This window comes from Schistocerca serialis, chromosome 2 (genome assembly GCF_023864345.2).
Source record: "Schistocerca serialis cubense isolate TAMUIC-IGC-003099 chromosome 2, iqSchSeri2.2, whole genome shotgun sequence".
NCBI classification, from domain to species: Eukaryota; Metazoa; Arthropoda; class Insecta; order Orthoptera; family Acrididae; genus Schistocerca; species Schistocerca serialis.
In genome coordinates this window covers 512,503,478-512,524,420 of record NC_064639.1, presented here as the reverse complement: position 1 = coordinate 512,524,420, position 20,943 = coordinate 512,503,478, and positions in this window count along the sequence as shown.

Genomic DNA, 20,943 nt, shown 5'->3' with positions numbered 1-20,943 from the left:
TCCATATGACATTATTGAAATAAAATATGCGAAACGTGTCAACCTACTGATTTGTCTCTTCCCAAGACTTGCAATTATTCTAAGTGTAACTGTCGTTAACTAAGTTCTTTTGGGAGTTCCAAAACGTTTCTTTCCATTTCAAATTCTCATTACTACCCACGAACTTAAAAATTTCCCCTCTATTTATTATTTCCTTACCACGTGTTGTGCTTATCATTGGTGTAGTATCCTTAGATGTGCAAAACTATATATGTTATATATTTTTAAAACTGAAGGTAAAACCATTCGCAGAAAACAAATGAATTATTCTTGTAAGAACATTGTTTACCATTCCTTCTGCTTGGATTGATTAAGTACAAGGCTAGTGTCACCTGCCAAAAGAACTAATTGTGCTTGCTGTGTATTACATGGAAGATGGTTTACGTATATTTGAGACAACAGTGTTTCTAAGACTGAGCCTTGTGGAACCCCATACGTGATTTGTCTCCAGTCAGAATTATGTGCCCAAACTATACTGGTCGAATTAATAAGTAAAACTTTCTGTATTCTTTTGGTTAGACAAGACATTGTCCACTTTTTGGCTATACTAAGAATTCCATTAAGCTTCAAATTGTCTAGGAGAGTGCTGTGATTCACACACATGCCTTATACACTTCGCAGAAAATACGAACCAGCGCTGTTTTATTTTATACTGCTCGTAAAATTTGTTAAGTGTAGATGCAAATTGATTTCTCAATCGAACAGCTCTTCTGAAATCCTAACTGTTATTTGCTGAGGATATTATTGTTACTAGTGTGAAATGATAGAATATTTGACCTTAAGAATTTTGAAAAACGACGTTAGAAGTGAAACAGATCTGCAGTTAGATACGTCTCTCTTACCACCATTCATAAAAAGAGTTTAATAACGGCATATTTCAGTCTTTCTGGGAAAATGACTTGAATTAATGATGCAGTAAATTTTTCAGATAACACGGGGGTCATTGTGAGGGAACAAACATCTTTTAGTACTTTTATTTTTGTGAGAATGTATAATTTTCTTAATTCGAGAAGGGAAAGTTGGTGATTCATTCATATGACTGAATTTTACGATAGGTATTTTTTCCACATACTGCTGCGATTTTTTCCTGTAACTGTTTTTCTCTATACTATGAACTGTATTTAAGAAATGATTATCAAATAAATTTGGTGACTGTGACTTATCATTTATAGCTCTTCCATTCACTTGAACAATGATATTATCCTGTTCTGTGGCTGGTTGTCCTGTCTTTCTTTCCACTGTATTCCATATGGCCTTACGTCTGGTTTTAGAATTACTGATTTCTGGTATGTGGATGTTTCTTGACTTTTTAATTTTGTTATTAATTTTGAGTAGTTTCTGTAGTGCACAACTACTGCGTTATTTCTACCTGTGAGCAAATATATTTCGCTTATCCTTCCACGACATACTTGAATCCCTCTAGTGATCAATTTTTATTTGCATGACTGTTTAGTTTTCTTTCTATTTAGCTTATACAGCTAACTATTTTCAAATAATGATGTGAATTTATCATGGAATATATTGAGTCTTATGTCAGAATTTACTTCGTTATGAATTTCATCCTACTTATCTCTCGTAAACTATTCTTAAAAACGTTTGTACTGGAATCATTAATTATTCTAACTGATGTTCACTGATGAGTATGCACAATGCAAGTCACTATGTTATTTTTCCTAACTGTGCATCATGATCAGAGAGAGTTACTGCGTAAACAGTTATTTTCGTGCTCTGAGCTTCACCAAAGAAAATATTACCAATTAGGATCTTACTACCTCTATACAACTGTTTTGGAGACGTAATTACTGGGATCAAATTGTAGGATCCAAATAAGGTTTCCTGGCCACTTTTCCTGTCAGAATCCTTTAGAAAATCCACATAGAAGTCACAAAGACTATTAACTGCTTGCTATTGTCTGACAAATTTCACAGTAAGGAATCAAGATCCCTTGAAAGCAGTTCAAAATTTCTCAGTGAGGCCCTACATATAATTACAATTAAAACTGAACTATTTGTCAATATGAATTCACAAACACACGCTTCTATATGCTGATCACTACAAAATTTCAATGTTTTTGAATTCGTATTGATATATGTAACAACTCCTCCTCTTACCATGTTAGTTCTGCATGAGTAATCTGTCAGAGTGTAGCCTCTTACAGGTAATATATCTGACCTGAGGTTACATGGTGCTCAGATAGGCACAGGATCTCTTATCTTTTCAGAGATCTCTAAATTTTCCAAACAGACAAGACATTCTTCTACCTTATTACTCAGTCGTCTGATATTTTGATGAAATAAGTTGAATTTTCTGTGCATTTTTAAGCATTTTGCGGGAGTCTTCTGCTACTTTTATTTCTTTCAAAACAGGATGCCTAACTCCTAACATGGAAGAAGGTACCTCTATGACGCTAGTAACGACAGACATCTTGCTATGTGTGATTGTGGCACACCGTACGTTATCTGCAAGAAGCTCATCCACCCAGTCTTTCCCTCTCCTAATCAGGAGTAGGAAATGTCTAGCATAACCACATCTCCCAATTGTAGCAACAGGCACTGCACTCACATGAGATTTCATTTTGGGGTAGCACCAGCCTTGACGTATTCCCACAGCTTACAACATAGTTAACCCAGGTCTGATCATTGTGCTGCAGGAGCTCCATAAAAATCACATTTGTGTGTGTAGTCGTACTCATATTTCATCCAGGTCACCTCTAATGCTGTAATTACTGTCCGTGACCAAGTTGTTAACTGCTCCACCTACTACAATAACCTGATACTCTTTGCCAAACCCTTGCACAAATTCCCTATATCTTTCGTCACCTTGGCTTCACAGTACTTGTGACCTGGGACCCTGTTCCTTAGCTTGTCATGTAACATGTGGACTACACATCTCCCATGGCTACTACCTAGCAGTGAGGCCCTTTCCTTCCTACTGTCTTTCTTTGACAGAAGTTTGCTGCATCCTACTGTGACCTATAGCTGGATGAGTCTTTTCCCGTCCTACTGCAAGTAACAAGTCCAGGTCGCTCGATACTGTAAGCTCAGATGTAAATGAAGTTGAAGACCAGTTCGCCTTACGCCCATTGCCTGTTACTTTTACCCAGTTCCCACAACCTTTTTCTCCCTTCAGCCTATCTGGCTCAAATCTCAGGTAATCTAATTCATATATTTGCCTCTTGCTCAGCGATTCACTGTCTTGTCTGCAGAACGTACAGTTCCGCAGGAAAACCTCGATTGATTCCCCATTCATTTCGCCACTAAAGTCAGCACAGCGAAATTCCAACCCGCAGTCTAGAGACACCACTCTCTCTTTGACCATCCTACGAAAACATCTACACTTCTCACACATCGCAACGTGGAATGCACTCAAAAAATAGAATTAAATCGCTTAACACACTTAACAGTACACGAATTTTCGTTACTTACGAGCCACAAGGTTACCGCTTCAGGTGTATGACATAACGTAAAAAGTTAGTTATTTCCGCTTACAACATGAACTCAGCACTCGCATCACTCCTGTATCTGTTAATTAACTTACTTACAGTAGAATCTAACTTTTAATTTAACTTTAATGTACGCAAAATGTATGTAAAGAGATTACCAGTGTTGAGGTTTCCAAATCACGCAGCTTAAAATTTACGCTAATATCCAGAAATATGAACTTAGTAATCCATGGACACGCTCTACTTAAACTGTTGGAAAGAAATTCATAAAAATGAAAAGGGATTCTGTAAGTTAAGTGTATCAAAACGTAACCAAAAGGACTAGAACGCAACCTTACGATCTTACACCGTTTTCTGGACTAAGAACAAAAGAAAAGGTGTATCTTTAATAGTAAGCTTAAAAGACTCATTAACAAACTTATGTAATGAGTAATTTGTACTAAATTAACTGTGATTACAATCTAAATAACTTATCTTTACGGGAGCGCAAAAACTTTGCATGGTGTAAAAATGTCAATTGTTCCGTGCCCACAGCGCACGTTTCGTAGGGGAAACTGAGGTCCTGCAGCAGTGGCGAGCTCTGCTGATATAATTAGATATCGTCGTGCAGTTAATGTCAGGTAACACAACTATTGCCGAGTGGCAAGTTTTACATTGTGGCACATGCCTAACACGAATTGTGATGTCAGTGAAGTGTTGCTATACCAATCACAAAACAGATTATGGCAAATTACAAGCCGCTGAGAGAGGACAGTGTGTCCGAATTGTCTTGAGGTGTCCGGGAGTCGTATCGTGCAAAACCTTAATCTACAAAGGTGTTCTACAGGTAACACGCTGCTCACAGCGAAATTCCCAACACGATCGAAATATATATGGTTTTAATCCTCAACAACACAGATATGAGCTGAACACATCACTAGCTAGATCCCTAAGAAAAATGCGCGATTCATTTATCATTTTCCATTTGATGTTATTCTATAAGTTTTTGCAATACATTTTCATATATGAATGTTGCATGGCAGGAGTAAAAAAGTTACTTGTTTGCTAGCAGTATGAAATTGATATGATACAAAAATAACTGAAACCTTATGGAATACATGAAACGAATCATAGGAGTCGACAAAAGTAAATTATTGCAGACAACTGAATGAATAGTGTCGACTTTTATACAAAATATTCGTAAATACCACAACTATACTTACAGGAAAGAATGAGAGTTGGCACTGAACTTTAAACGCTTTAATATGACAACAATGTGTTTAAACAGACAAGATTATGTATGCCACTAAGACGTACATTTTATAAACAAATGGTAAATAAAATGTTTTGTGCAGAATACGATGGATCTTCACTACATTTTAGCTGATTAGAATAGCGTCACTTAATTCGGTAACTGCAATGGAGGTGCTCATCCTTATCCAGACGACGGCCCGTGCGGAGCGTCGGTTTGCAATTTTATGTGAACAGCATAAATCCCTCTTCCACTCGCCTAGTTATGGACTTATTTTTCCTCGATAAACTTAACCGAAATTCATCTACATCCACGCGGATACTCTGAAAATAGCATTGAAGTGCCTGGCTGAGAGTTCATCGAACCACCTTCTCTATCCTCTTTTATACCAATCTCGTATAGCGCGCGGAAAGAACGAACACATATATTTTTCCGTACGAGCTCTGATTTCCCTTATTTTATCGTGGTGATCGTTTCTCCCTACGTAGCTCGGTGTCAAAAAAATATTTTAGCTTTCGGAGGAGAAATTTGGTGATTGGAATTTCGAGAGAAGGTTCCGTCACAACGTAAAACGCCTTTCATTTAAAGATGTTCAGCCCAAATCCTGTATCATTTCAGTGACACTCTCCCATATTTCGCGATAATACAAAATGTGCTCCCCTTCTTTGAACTTTTTCGATTTACTCCGTCAGTCCTATCTGGTGGGCACCACGCAGCAGTATTCTAAACGAGGACAGACAAGAGTAGTGTAGGCAAACTCCTTAATAGATCTGTTACATTTCCTAATTGACCTGCCAATAAAACAAAGTCTGTTGTTAGACTTCCACATAACAGACTGTATGTGTTCCTTCCAATTTAAGTTGTTCGTAATTGTAATTTCTGGGTATTTAGTTGAATTTACGCCCTTTAGATTAGACTGATGTATCGTGTAACCGAAGTTTAAAGAATTCCTTTTAGCAATCAAGTGGATGACTTCACATTTTTCATTATTTAGGGTCAGCAGCCAACTTCCGCACCATTCAGGTATGTTTCCTAAATAGTTTTGAAATTTGTTTCGATTTTCTGATGACTTTATTAGTCGATAAACGACGGCGTAATCTGCAAACAACCTGAGACAGTTGCTCAGATTGTCTCTCAAATCGTTTATATAGATAAGGGACTCTTACACTACCTTGGGGAATGCCAGAAATCACTTCTGTTTTACTCGATGACTTTCCGTCAATTTGTACGAACTGTGACTTCTCTGACAGGAAGTCACAAATCCAGTCACATAAGTGAAACGATATTCCATAAGCACGAGATTTCACTATAAGCCGTTTGTATGGTACAGTGTCAAAACCCTTCCGGAAATCCAGAAATACGGAATCGACCCGAAATCCCTTGTTAGTAGCACTCAACATTTCATGCGAATACAGAGCTAGTTGTGTTTCACAAGAACGATGTTTTCTAAACCCATGTTGACTATGTGTTAATAGACCGTTTTATTCGAGGTAATTCATAATGTTCAAACACAATATATGTCCCAGAATCCTGCTGCATATCGACGTTAATGAAATGGGCCTGTAATTTAGTGGATTACTCCTACTACCTATCTTGAATATTGGTGTGACCTGTGCAACTCTCCGATCTTTGGGTACGGATCTTTCGTCGAGCGAACGGTTGTATATGATTGTTAAGTATGGAGCTAATGCTTCAGCATACTCTGAAAGGAACCTAATTCTTATACAGTGTGGACCAGAAGACTTGCTTTTATTATGTGAATTAAGTTGCTTCACTACTCCGAGGGTATTTACTTCTACGTTACTCATGTTGGCAGCTGTTCTTCATTCGAATTCTGGAATATTTACTTCGTCTTCTTTTGTGAAAGAATTTCGGAAGGCTTTGTTTAGTAAATCTGCTTGGCAGCACTGTCTTCGATAGTATCCCCATTGCTATCCCCATTGCTTGCCGCTAACATACTTTACAAACGACCAGAATCTCTTTGGATTTTCTGCGAGGTTTCCAGACAAATTTTCCTTGTGGAAAATATTATAACCATCTCTAATTGAAGTCTGCGCTAAATTGTGAGCTCCTCTAAAAGATCGCCAATCTTGGGGATACCTGAAGTATGGTTTGATTTACTGCACGCCTTTTTTGTGAATGCACTGAATGCCATGTAGTGTTAAGAGACTCAAGAAAATATCTTTTTTTCACTTTGGAATAGATAGGAATACTGTTGCATTAGACGAAACTAATGTTCCCTGCAGGGTACGCAAAGTAGGCTAGCACCAAATTTCAACGGATACAGTAAAGTTTGGAACTTTTAGCGCAAAAAAGGACTATTTAACATTTCAGGAACGTAATACTAAGCAGAGTATAACGAATTTTAGAGCCACTGCAACAGTTCATTCGCCTCGTATAACGATAAGATCTGATTATTCAAAAATTATACGCAAATCAGTAGAGCATGTACCAAGGATGAAGGAGAGGAAGTGCCTTTGCGGCACAACATAAATGTTGTATTGCTTGACTATCCACATTTAACTTGACGATTCAGATCGGTGTATGTACCGAAGCCGCAGTTCTGGTAGCTCTAAAATTTGACGCTATATGTAACTTATAAATTTCTGAGGTGCACAAAAAGTCTACCACCCACACTTCCTTTCATTACCAGACTATTCCCTGAGGTCTCAATAGGGGTCCTATGAACACTATGAACAGATCCCGTCTTTTATAAACGTATCCCATACATTACTGTTACCTCCATTTCGATTCGGTACCTCCTCAGCAATCCTTCCTATCTGATCCCCATAGTTCTTTTGTAGCTTCACATTTCTAGCTTTTATTGTCTTATTGTCTGAAATATTTGCCACCTACATTTTACTTCCACACAATGCTGCATTTCGGACTAATACCTTCAGAAAAGATGTACTAACGTATAGATTTATAATCAATGTTAATAGATTTCTCTCTTGCAAAATCACATTTCTTTGCTGTTGCTAGTTTGCATTTTATTCCCATCTATTTCGGCCATCGTATCTTACGAACTGCGTTCAATGAGCAATGCAACACATTTTCTTTCTCGGCCAGTTATGCTGAAAAAATACGTAATTTATTGTGGGACTTAATGGAATATTCCACTTCAACCCCTAATAGTTTCATGAAGATTCTATAGGTGGGAACTGTTGTGGACTGACACGACAGCCAATCCACAATGACGGGAAGCCGAAAGGCACGCGTTTAAGCTCACGCTGGCTGGCGTGAGGTCTGGAACAGTTAAAGGAATTGAGTCTAGTAAAAAAAGTACGTAGCTTCTGGAATACTTAACTTTAATCCATAATTGGTGAACATCGGTCTGACGGTACATGATTCACAAGATAAATAGCAAATGATAATGGCGCCTTGCTAGGTCGTAGCAAATGACGTAGCTGAAGGCTATGCTAACTATCGTCTCGGCAAATGAGAGCGTAATTTGTCAGTGAACCATCGCTAGCAAAGTCGGCTGTACAACTGGGGCGAGTGCTAGTAAGTCTCTCTAGACCTGCCGTGTGGCGGCGCTCGGTCTGCAATCACTGACAGTGGCGACACGCGGGTCCGACGTATACTAACGGACCGCGGCCGATTTAAAGGCTACCACCTAGCAAGTGTGGTGTCTGGCGGTGACACCACAGGAGCACTTTTCGTAGCCTTGAAAGTGGCGTCTTTAATGGAGGTGCATTTCAAGCAGAGATCTGTCACTGAGTTTCTTTTGGCGGAAAACCACGCCATTGCAGGTATTCATAGGCGATTACAGAAAGTCTACGGAGACCTGGAAGTCAACAAAGCACGTAGAGTCCTAGGGCAAGGCGTCTGTCCTCATTGCAACGTCATTAGACTATTCTTGCTGATCGACCCTACAGCCGGCTCTCGCAACTCGCACCTTGCACCTATTTGGGCCAATGAAGGATGCACTCCGCGGGAAGCAGTACATGGATGATGTGAAGGTTATTGATGCAGTAAGACGTTGGCTGCGTCATCGACCAGCAGTACGGTACCATGAGGGAATACAGATCCTCCCAGTAAGATGGCGTAAGGTGTAGCATTAAACGAAGATTATGTGGAAAAATAGGGATCTGTAGCCAAAAGAATGACGAACAGTATGTTGTACTGAAAACTTGAATTGAACCAACCTGCATTCAGAGAAAAGAAGTGTTGCAATACTCATCGAAAGCCCCTCGTATTTTGCTGACCATATATCAAAATTTATCTACTACTTGTAGTGTCTGATTTTCTAACCATCTAGGCATCGCCGGATTTAATTCGACTATATTCTATAACTTTTCTTTTTCTTTTGCACACATCAAGCTCACATCTGTTTTCAAGACAGTATCCATTCCCCTCAACTGATCTTCCAGGCCATTTTCTGTATCTGAGAGAATTACGATGCCGTCACCAAATGTCGAAATTTTTATTTTTTCTCCCAGAAAGAAGCTGTTCTAAGTAGTGAGTATGCCTTCTTAGTATGTGGAAAATATCTACTCGGTCATTTACAGTGATTACTGAGAATGACACCTCTGACTTTCGTGTCTCATCCGGTATGCTTTACTTTTTGACATTTGTGTTGTTTCGTTTTTCTTCTATCTTGCGAGGTTCCATTGGCCATATTAGTGTTAGGTATACACTAGCATGGTGAGACACGATACTTTATCAGGCTTTTTTTTTCTCCTGCTGCGCATTTCTGTGAATCCCGTTTCGAATTACCGGTAATAATCCTTCGCGTTATAGTGTTTCGACTTTTTCTGTTTCATTTGGATCACTGCTATCTGTGTTTTACGTTTATGATGCCCATGGCCGATGTTGCGAGGTGTAACGTGATACAGCAATCAGATGTAGTTAACGAAGTTGAAGCTCCCTGCGAAACGAATCTGTGGAGCAAGCGCGTGTCAGATCGAATTGCACGTGGCCAATTTGGCTTACCAGGTCGAAGCGTAATAGCCTTTGTGTAACAAGGATAGCTAAAGAGGACTGGATTCTGTGGCTGCGAGGCCGGTGATACGGACTGAGCGATGAAAAATGTCGACCTCTCAAAGCCCCTTCATCCTGTGAGCTAGTTTGCCGTTCTGGTCGTTCGATTTTTCCTAACATATGAATGGCTTCCGCCGGTGAATTATACAATATACAGTGCTATTAAGGACGCCTAGGAAAGCAGAGATTACTGTTCCAGGGTACCAAATCTTGTACTTTCCCGAACTGGCTTATAGCTTTCTGCGAGAGAGCGAGTTGATTCCTCATAACCACAAATTCTATCACGTGAACCACTGATAACATTTAATGTTTTCAGCATTGAGCGTCTAAATTAAATGAATATAAAGAGAACGACAAACAGACGAGCAAGAGCAGTAGCGATCATATGTGCTTTCGCGAAATATTAGTTTCGCGAAATATTGCTAATATGAAACTTACTATTACACTGAAGTTTCGTGACAGATGAGAACTGTAACTGAAACCTCATTTTCCTCTATCGTGGGCAATGCTCTTACGAGAGTGACTGCGAATGGTGGTTGCGACTTACAGTGGCAATGCTTAGTCGGTAAAGACATTTACGATCGAAAAAAGCGATTTCGAGACACACATCCAGTTCTAAACACAGTTTTGACTGACCAGTAAAATTGGCTGCAGAATAAAAGATTCATCGTATTCATGTTCCCTATTTGAATGTGTCCGCAGATCAAGGGTAAGAAATTAATTCCGCAAAATATGTCCACGCTGAACAACACAAATTACAGATGGAAAAGTAGTACATGCTCTATTTGTCGACCTGGAAAACAGTTATTCATCACCATAAGATATATATCTTCGTGTGTTGACAATGTTGTGGATCCGATGGATAATAACAGATCTGGGTTTCTATGCATCTGACAATAAGATATATTGGTAGATATGCCTGATGAAAAGCCCAAAGACCATATTTTTTAAATTCCTGGTATAAGAATTTGCGAGCGTAATGAATAATCGATTGCGCACTTAACACAACTGAAAATACTACACTGATATCGAACAAGAATATTTGTTTGTTTCCTTGATTCGCACGTGAGAACGCTGCGAGTCGCGAGCCTTTCACTTGTGGCCTAGTAAAGACCTGTTAGGATTTGCCATGGTATACACTGTAACGCCGGAAATGCATAACCTCCTATTTCCATCTATTGCACAGCAGATGTTTTTCCTTATTTTGTTACCTGAAGATATAACATTTCTGTGTCTTTGTATATTGTAATTGTTTTACTATTTGTATATATATGCATTTATGTTGATGTATAATTGGTTTGTTTTGTGAATATTATTTGTATTTATACGCTGGGTCTGGCCTAGGGAAAACTATGCTATTGAACGAATACATCGATAGGTCGTGTGGAGAACCAAAGTGTTTAGGATCTTTGGTAGTGTTAACTCTGTCGCGTGGAGCGCGGGCAGAGGCGAGTCTGGCTTGTGTAGGGCGGTGGAGCAGGTGTGATGTGTGACGCTCCCGCGAGTTGCCGCGCTTTCGGGGTTTGGTAGCATGTAATTGCGCTCGACTTCCTATGATAGTTTCTCACACGGTGTCGCGGACGGGAAGCATTAGCTGGCGCACATCAAGAGCCCGTTTCGCCTGGTGACAGTGTCGAGAAGAAGGCGCGCCAACATCCAGCTTCTGCAACAGCGACGGCCGACAATGAGTGACTGTCGCCACCTCCTCGACCGACGACTTCAAACCTTCAATCAACCAACAAGAAAGACCGGAAGCACGTAAAGTTTTAGAACTGTATGGCAGACCTCAGCTTTTAAAATAATTGCATCACAAAATTACAGCAACTTAGCATGAACCTTTGTTGCTCATTGTTCCAATTGCATTACCAAGCAGGGTCCCTTCCTTTTCCAGAATGAACCCGAGTGTCGTTGAAATTCAAACGCCAGCATTAAAGTAATATCATTCCATTGCGCTGCTTTAATTTCAAAATTTAGTTAAAGTGTTCATAGCTGGCTACAATATTTAGAGTACACAAGCACAAATTAAGAGTGCGAGTTTTGTTACCATATTTTAGCTTACCTGTGACTGCAGCTCAGCTTGGTACGTACTAAATTTTACTATTGTTAATTGTTCAGAATCATTTAATTCAAGTTCAAAGTTAAATCTCTTATTTCTAAATTGCGTAGATTCAAGTAGCTTTTGAAATGATTGTTGAGGTAGCCCAAGACTAACCTTATTTTATTGAATTTCGTAGTGCTTCAGAAACAAATCTCACTATTAATTTCAGTGACTAAATTAACTTTCAGTTTTCCGGTTTTATAAATTCTTTCGCTAAATTAAGTCAGAGTGTAACGAAATTTATTACTTCTGACAAACTTTCAGTTTTCACACAACACGTGTCAACCTTCAGTTGCCACGCTTTTAGTGCTAATTATATGTGCAATAACCTTTCTTTTTCAGTTATTATAGTAGTTGTCCATAGGACTGGCGACCGTAATTTTCCCCAAATCTCAAATATCTAATTAACGCAAATTAATTGCTAATTAATTTTACCCTTTTCTCAAAATTAATTTCCACCAATTTCATTTGCATTTTTCCTTTCATTTACATGTAACCCTTTCCTCCCTCTTTACCGACAGATTAACTTCGGTGACGATTGCTTTTCCCAAATTTCCATTAGGTACACGCGGTTCAATTTTTCACTGTCATTAAGGTCGATAAGTGAGGGGGAGGTTACAACACTACTGGCCATTACAATTGCTACACCACGAAGATGACGTGCTAAAGACGCGAAATTTAACCGACAGGAAGAAGATGCTGTGATAGGCAAATGATTAGCTTTTCAGAGCATTCATACAAGGGTGGCGCCGGTGGCGACACCTACAACGTGCTGACATGAGGAAAGTTTCCAACCGATTTCTCATACACAAACAGCAGCTGGCCGGCGTTGCCTGGTGAAACGTTGTTGTGATGCCTCTTGTAAGGAGGAGAAATGTATACCATCACGTTTCCGACTTTGATAAACGTCGGATTGTAGCCTATCGCGATTGCGGTTTATCGTATCGCGACATTGCTGCTCGCGCTGGTCGAGATCCAATGACTGTTAGCAGAATATGGAATCGGTGGGTTCAGGAGGGTAATACGGAACGCTATGCCGGATCCCTAGGGCCTCATATCACTAGTAGTCGAGATGACAGGTATCTTATCCGCATAGCTGTAACGGATCGTGCAGCCACGTCTAGATCCCTGAGTCAACAGATGGGGACGTTTCCAAGACAACAACCATCTGCACGAACAGTTCGACGACGTTTGCAGCAGCATGGACTATCAGCTCGGAGACCATGGCTGCGGTTATCCTTGACGCTGCATTAGAGACAGGAGCGCCTGCGATGGTGCACTCACAACGAACCTGGGTGCACGAATGGCAAAACGTCAGTTTTTCGGATGAATCCAGGTTCTGTTTACAGCATCATGATGGTCGCATCCGTGTTTGGCGTCATCGTGGTGAACGCACATTGAAAGCGTGTATCGTCATCGCCATATTGGCATATCACCCGGCGTGATGGTATGGGGTGCCATTGGTATGTCACCTCCTGTTCGCATTGATGGCACTTTGCACAGTGGACGTTACATTTCAGATGTGTTACGACCCGTGGCTCTACCCTTCATTCGATCCCAGCGAAATCCTACATTTCAGCAGGCTAATGCACGACCGCATGTTGCAGGCCCTGTACGGGCTTTTCTGGATCCAGAAACTGTACGACTGCTGCCCTGGCCAGCACATTCTCCAGATCTCTCACCAACTGAAAACGTCTGGTCAATGGTGGCCGAGCAACTGGCTCGTCACAATGCGCCAGTCACTACTCTTGATGAACTGTGGTATCGTGTTGAAGCTGCATTGGCAGCTGTACCTGTAGACGCCATCCAAGCTCTGTTTGACTCAACGCCGAGGTGTACTGATTTCTCAGGATCTATGCATCCAAATTGCTTGAAAATGTAATCACATGTCATTTCTAGTACAATATATTTGTCCAATTAATATCCGTTTATCATCTGCATTTCTTCTTGGTGTAGCAATTTTAATAGCCAGCAGTGTAATAATAACAATAATAGTAATAATAATATAAAATCGGTAAAAACAGTCTACGTCGCTATAATTATTTTTAAAATGACCAGTTTTGGCCTAGGCTGAGGTCATCTTCAGGGTCCACAGCTCGTGGTCGTGTGGTAGCGTTCTCGCTTCCGCGCCCGGTTTCCCGGGTTCGATTCCCGGCATGGTCAGGGATTTTCTCTGCCTCTTGATGACTGGGTGTTGTGTGATGTCTTTAGGTTAGTTAGGTTTAAGTAGTTCTAAGTTCTAGGGGACTGATGACCATAGATGTTAAGTCCCATAGTGTTCAGAGCCATTTGAACCATTTTTTTTCATCTTCAGGCAGCACCATGAGCTGAATTTTGCGAGGTATAGAACAGTCAGTTGACCTCAATCGCTGAAACTGCAGTTTTGAGTATCGTCAACTACAGCTGATGGCTTAAGCCATAAAATACCCATCGCGATCTAAACTGTTTTTTCACTGATTTTATATACCTTATAAGATCGCTGTTTCCCAAGAATATTATCAAAACAATAATAATAAGAGAATAATAACCAACGAGCATGGAACAACTTGACCTGACGCTACGAAAAGGAGTATAGGTAAAAGAATACTCTCAAATGTTCTTTGTTGTGTAGTATAACGGTGGTCCATTAGCGCCCAAATGTAGATAATAATAATAATAACTGATTAATTTATAAAGAACATTTCTATCTGGCACTCTACTCAGCATAGCTTTCTTACAAAGGAAGAGGTCAACAAGTGTTCGCATTGGCAACGGCCTCTACTTTTAGCGCAGATGTTCATCATATATTTTTCGCGACTTGGAAATTCACATTTCTCTCTCTCTGTCTTAGCAGTTCTTGTTTCAGCAAGGCGTCACAATTTTTGCATTTACAGCAGAGGCAACGAAGTCAATTATCCCGCTTTACTCTTTTTTTAACCGAGATGAAAGTGCGGTGCGCATAAAGCAGGGTTGTCGCTTTTGCTGCCTGAAACTTGCTTCATAAAGGCGGACGTAATCTAATTTGCTGCACGGGGCCGTCCCACAAAATAACACACGCTTGCTGTCTGTGTAACGGCAAAATCGGGCAGTTGCTGGATTTTCGCGATTCGGTTATAACGGTGGTTTGAAGAAACCTTTGGTGTCAGTTAACTGGCTGAGTGGCGGACGGGGTTTGCGTATGAGGGATGCGTTATGGTGTGGCGTTGTAACACACGTAACGCTTCGTTTGAGAGGGATGGTTGCTTCACTCAGGACGTGTGCTCACATCTACCGTGTTGATCGAATCCTAGCAACAAACGTCTGATCTCCAGAAAAAAAAGAAAAAGGAAAAAAAATGAGATGATCCTGTGACAATATTGGCCTGGTGTATTTTCCCTTTATTTTATTTCATTGTATTTCATTTTATTGGCCTTTGGGAGGACCCATTCGCCCATATCAACAGTGGTATTTGAATTATGACGATACGAACGTGAGGACAACACAACACCAAATCCCCGAGCGGAGAAAAACGTCGATCCGGCTGGGAATCGAATCTGGGCACCTTCGTATGGCAATCTCCCAAGCTGACAGCGCACCTACGTGCGCTGATGTCTGGCAGTGATCACCCGAAATTTGTAAGTTTTTCTGTTTGACGCCACATCGGCGACATGTGTCGATGACGGTGGGATGAAATGACGCGGACAACAGAAATCTTCGAGCCGAACGGGAATGGAACGTGGGACACTGAGATCTACAATGAGCGACATTGCATATCTGCTATCTTATATGAGTGCTGATTAAGCATGAGGACTGTTTTAAAATCTAAGTACTCTCCCAACTCGCTGAAATCTGCTATGGGGAGGCTGTGGTGTCTTCTAAACTCTAAAATAAAACAAATATTAAGCAATATCAAAATGTTCAATTATCACACATAAACAATAAATTTACAATAAGACTTACATTAAGCAAAATATAAATAATGGTGGTGGTGTTCCGTATAAATCTGCCGTAATTACAGAAAAGCGTCCACCTTGGCTATTCCTGAAACAAAAAGGTGCCGTCCCCTTCACCAGGAGAGCTGAGGAACGTAATTCTATGTTTGTTTCTTCGGTTGTGTCATATAGTGGATACAACCGTTCAATTTTTAATTGATATTTAACTTATTTATTTATTACGATTCAAATATTTTATTCGTAAAATCCGCTCTTCCCGCAGATGTACCTTTAAACACTATTTCGTTTATATTAGTTTTAATATAAAACAGTTTCTCCTTTGTATGTTAAATTAATCATAATGTACGTGCTAAAAATTAATGACTCCAAATTTTTATATGAAAACATTTAAAAACCTTTTAAGTGATACGAGCGTTATCACATTTTACATCCTTGTTCTTCTTGTCTACATATTTGCAGACTTCTGCCACTAGAGGGCTCCGATTTGTAGCGTGCAACATGGCGGTGTGGAATGTAACTATGACGGTGCGCGACAGACAGAGTTCTGTAATCGAGTTTCGAATTCAACAGACATGCAACATCCCCTCCTTTAACATGACAATGCCAGACCATATACGAGCGCTGCGATATCTGCAACAATCAGATGCCTTGGGTTCACTATCACTGATCACCCTCCATACAGTACGGAGTGGGCCCCTTCCGATTTTCATCTATTTGCAAAACTTAAAGTGCACCTTTGTGGACTTCGCTTTGATAGTGATGAAACGGAGCAGAACTGAGGTTGTGGCCCCGTCAAAAACATGAACAAACTGGTCTCTCGTTATGAGGAATGTGTTCTTCGTAAGGGTAACTTGGTTGAGAAATAAATATAAAGACGTGAAGAACAAAGATGTAGAATGCTAATGACGTTTGTCTTATTTAAATATGTTTTAAGAGTTCCACATAAAGAATTCGAAGGCATCGCTTTTTTAGCACGCCATCTTATATTAATGTCATTGCAAAATTGTTTGAGTGAATTATTCCTTCCTTTCTTAACAGAATAAAATAAAACTCATATTATTTACAAAATATCAACGACAGATAAATTATGTGTAAAATATCTCGTCTTAAAGTGATTCAGTGCTATTTCCAAATCTGTTCTTGGAAGTTATGGAGAATTTAAAATTAGTATTGCTATTTTATTAACACTAATTCACATGTTGCGTTTGCATAACTGTTGCCTGTGTAAAATATATTTTGTTCTCTTCTATCAGCCGAATGAATTTTACTTTTAGAACAGTCGTTTAATTGAATTTCAGTATTGCATCATAAATTTTTTAAGTAGTCAAATGAATAGGTTCCCCGTGAAAACTATTATTCTTTTATGAGCTTTACTGGTTATTGATTCTCATTTCATGGTGGTAAAATATGGGGTGATAATTTTAAATGATTTCAACATTCGAAATACAGACTTATTACCTGACTCTTCAAATACAGTTTCACAAGTAGTGTTTGGATTCTATGGAATCAGGAAGCAATTAGCAATGTTGTGCTGCTGGTATCAAATTATCTAATGCATAAAAATGAATTTGTGTAATATCAGTTTAAGTTAGGTTCATTGTTCGTAGTGGTGGCGATAGACTTTTGTTTTGATACCGGTAATCGATAGCCGGTGAGAAATTATATTACAAGCTGTGTTGTAAGTAGAAGATACCTGTAGAACGTTCTTTGAACAAACCGCTATATGACAGACAACGTCATTAAGTAGGTCCGCGAATGAGAGAAACATTGGTTTCTTGGGGAGGTAACAAATGCATTGCTTTTGAAACCATCGAAGCACTTCCAGAAGCTGCAAGCATTGATAAATAGGGAATTACTTCTAAATGGCCCAGGAGATGAGGTGGAAGTGGCTTCCTGTAGTTACACCGAGACACAAGGCGAGATGTGGCAGCGAAACCTGAGAGCTGGAGGCAGCCTTAGAGGCTGCTCTGTTACTCGCCATCAATATGAGTTTTAAGCTTCGTTTCTTTAATGCCACATTATAACCACATTGTCTTAGCAACTACTCTATAAATGTTCGGAACGATAGTATAGTGAAAGGTTTTGTCAGCATTTCGTGAGTCACAGAAAGACGGAATTTTGTGAGAGCAAAAGATAGTTGTCCGTTTTGTTATTCAATGAACAAAATATTCTATGTCGGACGAAACCCTTCATGTCAGTTAACAAAACGTGATTTAGATGGTTTTGTTCATTAAATCCATCATTCATCAATAGAAAGCCACCTAAATTTTCAGGTGTGTGCAGTGCGAATCTGTCCCGTCACGAATGTCTGGCTGTCATCATGCAGATTAGTAGCTTATCACCCGCTGCTTCACTCGCGTAGACTGAATTGTCTGCACAGATTTTCTTGTGTTTATTTAGTCGAAGTCTTATGTTGTTCACAAACCGCAATGTCTTCTAAACTTTGCACGATAATTGAGGCCGTAGAAGCCTGGTTCAAAACTGGCTCTGAGCACTATGGGACTTAACTTCTGAAGCCTGGTATTAGCAGGACTTACTTCTCACTAAAAAGCGATTCTCGTAGCTAGGTCTTTGTTAATCTTGCACTTTGAGTTCATGTAGTGATATTTCCATGGAAATTTTCATTCCCTAACACATCTGTTTCATTAAGTCAAATACAGATTTTCGTAGATTTAGCTTTAAAAATGTTTCAATATAAAGAAGTACTACCATGAAAAATTTCATCCCGTATTTCTACTCCTTGGGGGCTGAATTTTGAAAAACGCGGAAACACGCTATTTTTTATTTCCATCTCAGAAGCCAAATACAAATTTTAATAGAAGTTGTTTGTTTTACCGACTTGGTTGTTGAATTTCTATAAATTCTGAAACATGTGTTCTTATTTCTGACCAAGAAACCGAACACCAATTTTCGTAGTTCTAGCATCAAAATAGTCTTAATAGTGACATATTTTCAAAAAAATTTTCATTTCCTAGTTCACCACCGTAAGGGTGTAATTTTGAACAGTTCCTTATTAAACGATGCCTACAAAGTTTCTATCCTTAGCGGTTTGGGCTGGGCGATGATAAGTCAGGGGTTGAATTTCCAACAACACAGAAATACATAACGTGTTAATTCCAGCAAAGACGTCAAATACTATTTTTCATAGATGTATATTAAACATGAGTTATTAGTTCTCTAATAATGATATGTTTCCAGAAAATGGTTCAGCCAATATTTTACCCTCATATGGGTGAAGTGTCCAAAAATGCAGAAACACGTATTTCCTTATTTATTGACGGAGAAACCAAATACCAGTTTTCGTAGCTCTAGCTTCGAAACTGCATTCATAGCGAAATATTTCCAAAAAACCTGTCACGCAATATTTACCCTTCATAGAGACAAAATTCCGAAATATCGCTTCTTAACCGATGCTACTATCAGCATAAGATCAACATTGTCGCCATACTTCAAGTTTCTGTCCTTAGCTGTTTGGGCTAGGCAATGAGCAGTCAATCAGTCAGCCACACAGACAGTTAGGACATTTCATTTGATATGTAGAGAGAACGTGTCATTCTGCATTACAAATAAAGTAAAAATAAAGTTTTTGTAGTTTCATTCTGGCTCAGTTTACATAATCCATCAGAGTATGGTATATTGTTAACACTATTTGACAGCACGATTAAATGAATACCTACAGACGCAAGTACGAGGAATAGTAAAGCGCTGAATCGAAAGCACAGATGAAGATTTTATTTAGCAGTATAAGGCGGTCTTAAGGAGACTTAAATGGCAGTCTGTGAAACATGAAAACCATTATACTAAAACATCATTCTTGAGCGTGAACACGAATGTACTCAAAAATAGTAGGATCCTGAAGGATATAAGCGATTGATCGACCTGTAAAACTTAGTGCCCTGAATTCGCAATGGCTTATTCGAGTGCTATACTGATATGGGTTGAAGAGACGATGAACGCAGTTTCGCCAAAGAAAACAAAGGATACCTACCACTTATATTTTAAGGATGTTTTATATGCAATGGAAGTTGAGAGGGGCAAAATCATTCCCGAAAGGCTATGGAGCAGTGCAAAAACCGATTTTATTTTATGGTGGTGAAAGAGGTCGATAGCTGCCTGAAAAACAACGATGGTACAGTTTTCTTCGTTCGTGTTACTTGGGATAAGAAACAATGACGTAGCCGAATGAACGTGTCCGAAAAGTGTGACTGCGAAGGAATAAGATAAGCAATAATAGTAATTGACTTAAATCGTCGAATGAACTGATCGATTTTTTCAGACACACGAACGCTATGTTGAGCAATGATGGTGGACATATTGAGCATTTCCTGTAAAGAACATATCTTTGCTTCGTCTTATTTTGTTATGCTATTTATTGCTATTCTGATCAGATGAAGCGCCATCTGTTGGACATTTTTTAACTTTCGTAATTTTTTGGTTCTAATAAAACCCCATGTCATTCCAAGCATGTGTGTCAATTTTTACCTCTCTATCTACATTATTCCGTGGTTTATTAAGTTTTCAAATTTATACTGAATTTTTGATCACCCGGTATATCCATTTGTTTACTGACGTATAAAAAAAGGCAATGACGCTATAAGCTAGAGCTGTTAGAAAACCACGTACCACTGATTTTCACGGATAGGAATGCAATCACATGTATTCAAACAAGATGAAAATCTAATATAAACTAGCGAACCTGGCAATGCTTGGCAACTGCTCAATGTATTTGCTCTCTGTCCGCCTCGTCTTTCCCCTCTCTGTCACCTCGAGTCTTGTTTAACGTTATTGTAGATTCAGGTTCCCTAACCATAAGCAGGTAAGTTATAGATACAACCTTCCTCTTTTCTGGAAAACCGACTGTGAAGGAGAAAACAAAACAGCACATCATTGTGTATACAATTTTTGGTTATATATCATGAAAACAATATATATGGTAGAAGAACTTTCCCTAACAGTTTAAATCCCGTGCTATTTCAGTTGCAACTGACTGCAAGAAAGAAAACAAAAACGCTCCTTTCCTCAACAGAATATATCACAAAATGTTCTTCGTGACACTCAGTTTTAACAGAAACCCTGCACATTCTTGTATATAAAAATATCATCTAAAAATTTAAAGTAAATAGCTCAAGAACTGTCTGAGATATTTCGTTACAACTTTTCTCTTTGTATATTGTATGTATGTTTATATGTCAAATACATTAAAAGATACATAGCCTTTGTCTGTCTGATTGTTAAGTGG